This window comes from Papaver somniferum, chromosome 11 (genome assembly GCF_003573695.1).
Source record: "Papaver somniferum cultivar HN1 chromosome 11, ASM357369v1, whole genome shotgun sequence".
In the NCBI taxonomy this organism is placed as follows: domain Eukaryota; kingdom Viridiplantae; phylum Streptophyta; class Magnoliopsida; order Ranunculales; family Papaveraceae; genus Papaver; species Papaver somniferum.
Genome location: NC_039368.1, coordinates 11,529,671 through 11,535,278, shown reverse-complemented (window position 1 = coordinate 11,535,278; position 5,608 = coordinate 11,529,671). Strand labels below are relative to the sequence as shown.

General features: G+C 34.2%; 1 pseudogene; it reads right to left on the bottom strand.

The window, feature by feature from the left end:
- Nucleotides 1-4,138: 4,138 nt before the first annotated feature.
- The window catches only part of LOC113324093, a 4,434-nt pseudogene continuing 2,964 nt past the window's right edge, over nucleotides 4,139-5,608 (bottom strand).

The following is a 5,608-nucleotide window of genomic DNA, read 5'->3' as shown; positions in this document are numbered from 1 at the left end:
GGACATATTGGTCTGTTCCAATTAATTCATAAAAAATATTCTGGGTGAAATAACCAAATTGGTTATTTAAACAGTATATTTCTGATTTTTGGCTATATAAACAGTATCTAAACCTAGAAATCTATTTCACCCAGAAATTCTTGCTTTTGGTCTTTTTGACAAATTTTGTGAAATCAAAACTCAACACATAGACTAATACTTCCATCTTCAGTTAATTTTCGTCCACCTTCGTACATAATTCAAGATTCAATCATGAATCAACATAACATAAACATATGATTTCTTGTGATTTATGTGTTCTTCATTATTTCTCCTTATTTAAATAAACTAGTACCTTCTCTTGATCACAAATATTGAAATCTTACCATTTTTTCTTGAAACTATTTTACGGAAAAAAAGTTCAGAATTAAATTTCTATCAAACCCTAATTCTAAACTTCTCTGAACAGATTCAATTTTTATTACATTAATCTAAAATTACTAAACAAGAAAAAATTGAAATCCACATAGTTCTGCCATGAATTTCACCAGTCCAAGCTAGGAAGCGGATAAGACTTACCATAATTATTCTCTGAAACTCCATCATCAAAGTTACCGGTGTGAAAACTCTGAATTCATGCTCTCAAATGGATTTAGATTTATAACGATGATATATGCACACCCCTAGTTGCTATACATGGAGGAGACGCGAGAATCAGCGTCGGTAGGGGTGTGCATACAATCCGGAACCGCGGATTTCATCCGCAACCGTCCGAAAAATTGCGGGTGAAAACCAATCCGTAAGAGTTTATGGACCGGTCATGGGTGAATTTTCAAATCCGCAAGGTTTAGCGGTTTGGTTGCGGTTGGTTTTGTAAATCCGCGGATTTATCCGCACCGTAGGGTATCGAAAAAATTTCAAAAAACAAAAAAGTATCTAGGATACAAATAAGAAAATCCTATATAACACAAAGGTAAAAAGTAGTAAAGAAGGGTACTTAGTTTCGAAAGTATGGAGAAAGCACATACGAACAACACAAGGTCATACCATTAAAAAAAAACAGTACACAGAACTTACATGCTAGCAAAATCTAACCTACCTCATGAACTTTCTTATACATTTTGTAAGCAACGACCATGAAGTAAGACAAAGAGTATAACTAAACTGACCTGGCAACGATAACCGAACAGTGAAACAAACTTGGCAGACAATTTCGGTTTTTACCCTAGAATCTGGTTATCCTACATTCTGCAGTTCAATTCTTGTGTTCTATGCTCTTTATTTCTGTTTCGGTAAGTTTATCATTATGGTGCTTCCTTGATATTGCATAAATTGCTAGGACACAATGATTCCAAAACCTCAACCAATACCATGGTTGGATGAGGTAGAGGTCAAACCAAACAGACTTGATAGAGCGTCGACTGGTCATCGATGTGCAAACGCTACAGCAGCAAGGACATGAATGGAGGTGCTCCATTAAAATTATTACTCTTTTGTATTAAGAGTCGTCTGTATTAAATTCTGGTTTTTATACTTGTATTTTTGTTTGTTTTACTTCTTTTTTTTACTAAATCCGCGGTTAATCCGCATCCGGGCTCGTACAATCTGCTGATCCGCAGAGATCAAATCCGCGGGTGATTGGGCTGGTCACGGTTCAATTTTCCAAATCCACAACCTTGACGGTTTGGTTGCGGGTGATCCTAATCCGCAACCGTCCTTCCGTTGCCAGGAAAGCAGCGGTTGGACCACAATAGTACTTCAATGTTCCTTCTGATGGTGAATGGCTCAGTATATGAATTATCGTCCTCTTGCTGTATACTAAACTCCTTGATCCAACATGGCGAACTTCCATTGTGGTCGTTTTGTTTCAGATTACACTCTTTCGTGGCGTAACTAGAACCATCAGCATTAATAATGTCTTTTTCCGTGTTGTCAGCCTCAAAAACTGTATAGTTTGTATATGCCAGATACAAAATTATTATTCCCTCCAAGAAGAACGTTGAGAACCATTTTCGCATTCAAACACTTCATAAGCTCTGATTTGGTAACGTCCATCTCCAAGACAAAGCCCGTGAACAAGCAACAGTCTGTGACCCAGCGTGTAAATATGGAGAGCAGTCCCGTGAAAAAGCCGGAGAGCAGTTCCGTGTTGAGTAAATAGGCTCATACAGATCATGTAGTTACGTCCGTGCACTCCCAGTCCGGGATTAAACATTTGGAATCCGTTTCAAAGTCTAAGCCAGAGTCTGGGCCAAATATGGATTTGGTTTTTGATTCAGGCTTGGAACAGCCCAATAATTAGTGACGAGGTTCGTGCTGCTTTGGAGAAATCCAAACAGCTAGATGAGGAGGTAGCAATTTCTGAAGCTGCTCTTCCAAAGGCAGCTGATGATTTGGAAAGAGCTAGGCAGGCTCTTAATGTAGCTAAGGGTTCTTCTCCAACCGCTTTAAGACAGAAGCACAAGCCGAAAGTGAAGATCATAAGAACAAGCACAAGCTCACTACAGAGGAGTATGAGGTTCTTTGCACAATAACAAAATCTGATATTCAACAAAAGTTCTTGAATAACTTATCGTTTCGAAGGGAGTATTTCAAGGAAATAAAAAATCAATCAAGAAGAATGAAGACTCCAAAGAAGAAAAATAAGAACAAAGGAAGTTGAAATTCCTTTTATTTTATTTTTTTTGTTAGTTTTTGTTTTTAAGAGCTTAATTTTGTTAATTTTTTTCATGTTATATCTTTTCCTCTTTGGTTTATGGGAGTGGGGAAGCCTTGTGCCTCCCATTATGTAATTCTTGTAATTACGTTTTTTTGGTTTAATAAACCATTCGGACCTAGTAAAAAAAAAATCAAATGGAACTTCTCACCTTCCAAATCAAAGGATACAACCTCACATTCTTGACAACTTTGGTGCAACCAGTAAATTGCTCCATTTGCATAGGTACCTATAAAATAATCAAACGTATGATGCTCGATAAATCTCCACTCATGACCACCAACAGTATACACATGAACATGTCCCTTATGTTCTCTCTGAGTCTCTGACAATAATATACTGCAACAACCTTGTAATCACTGGTTAAAGGACAATAGCCAAATCCACTTGCTAAACATCCATATGAAATTAGCCTTGTGCTTGAATTGTACTTGAATTCAATTACAGTATGGAAGTAAGATAGATTCTCCGGTTAAAGGGTGGCAAATTAGGTAAGGAACACCTTCAACATCTCTTAAAAAAAAGGTTTTAAGAAGGGAAAAAGAAATCACTTAAAGACTTGTGTTCTTGTTCATAATCACCGTTGCCGGTATCAATATCACGGTTTTGGTAAGTATCTTTGATCACTATTGCTGTTAAATTAATTTTGGTGAAACCCTAGTTTTAGTACTAGTGGGAGAAAGAAGGTATGTTCGGCTAAGAGATGTACATATCCGTAACTAAGCTGTTGGGATTTTCTTTTATCACTTTTTAATAAGGTTAAGGCCCACTAACTACTTTACTCGTCAAAACCCGTTCAGTTGCAAGTCCCCTGAGTACCCTTGTTAGATTGGCGTATATCTTGTAATTATTTTGAACATTAACCAAGTTATGATGATAATTTGATGCCTAAAACTGTGAATCGAGGGGACTACTCCGAGGTTTTCTTCCGGAATTTGATTTCTGCACTTGAGAAATCAAAAGAAGATGCAGCAAGATTGGCAGCTGAAAAACAATCAGAAGAAGAGGAAGAGGACAAGAACTCGTAGAAGCTAGGATAATTGAGATTTGGACAACATTTTTGATTTTTTATATTTTGGGTTTGCGATTATTTACTATTTTAAGTTTTTAATCTTTTTTGTCTGAGCATTATGCCCTAAATGATGATAAAACTCCTTTAGCTGTCTTCTACCTAATCTTTTTTCCTTATTAACTTAAAACTTAAAGCCGACACCAAAATGATTTAAACTGGTTTTTGACAGCTACTAATGTCACCAACGACTTTACTCCTGTACCACAGTGACATCTACATTATTTTGGTAGACATAGATGCACAAAAATATTTTCAAGCAGCTACATATCCAAATAATACTATCAAACATCATAGGGCTACGAATCCAAATAATACCATCCAACATCATAGAATGCAGAGCGGATACCATTTCATGGGTTTCATATAAAGCCTTAACCAAAACCAGAGAAAGGGGGACAAAAGCTAACAGATAAGGATTCCTCTTCCAAGGCTGCAGACTTTGCTTGACGTACTTCTTCTGCGGAGAACTTGTGTGCATGAGCAAAAAACCACCATCTTAAAATTCTGTATAAAGAACTTAAAACGTTTCCAATTTAATTTAGTCCCACTGATCCACCACTAACTTGATCTATGGGTATAAAACCCAGTGTTTAGGTGGGTGTCATTTCTTTGCTTTTTTTTTGTGAATATTACCAATAATATGAAGCCAAAAACTCTCTATATAAAACTGAATTTTTTTAAGCGTTGTGGTTAACCGGAGCTTCTAGTTGATTCTGCCCCACCATTTAAAATTTCGGCCGATAAAATTAAAGGAGAATATTTGTTCCTCTCAATATATATTTTCAACCAATTATATTCAAGGAAAAATATTACCTAAAACAACTAAATCTTAAAAAATCTTATAAATTACCAAATTAGTAATATCAAAAGAATAAAATAAAATCACATCATGATATATTATATCCATCACGATTGCATCACGAAATTATATCGATCATAAATGAATCACGATCAAACTATATTGTTCATCATGATTTTATCACATAAAGTAGAAAAAATCATCATATGAATAAAAACCAAATGTCCAGTGTCCGATTATACTTCTTAAAATTAAATTAATCCTAATTACAATTCCAAAGCCAATAATTAAACTAATTCTTATTACATATTTACAATTGAGATGAAAACAAAAACTATTCGCCAAATTTAGATAATGATTAAAATTTAAAATAAAAATACCTAGATGATTACCCGATGATCAAAGTATATTTATCTTGCGGCAAAAAAATTGGCAAATCCTGTCAAATAATCAAAATATATAATCATTAAAAGGAAAAAAGTACTAAGCAAGATTTAAACAACAATTCCAAGCCACACCACCAACAACAACAAAAAAAATAAAAATTATGGCGAAAATAACAAAATGAGTTTCGATATTATTTTTCTCAATATCATTTATTTCAAAGATAAATAAAATAATAGCTATTTCTGACGTGTAGAGTATGCTAACAATTTTTTTTATCGCCAAAAATATATCAAAATATAAATGAGGACTAACTAAATTCTTAAAGTTATAGATTTCTATTGTTATTTTTCGTTTCCGTTCATTTAGAAAAAAGATTAGATACTCAACAAAATATATTGGAAATCTAAAATTATAGAATATTATGTAAATTTTGGTATATTAAATAATATTATTTCCAAGATACTGTTTTTTTTTGGAATTTCTTTCCTTGGTCCACTATATATAAAGTGCTCGATTCAATAGCAGATCCTATCGTTTGCATGCTATTTCTTTTTTTATTAGGGTTCAGTTCTTTTTATTTTTCTGGTTCTTCCTGACGGTGTTGTTGTCTAATCTATTGCTTTTTTTTTTTTTTGCATCAACCTGATCAATGGAT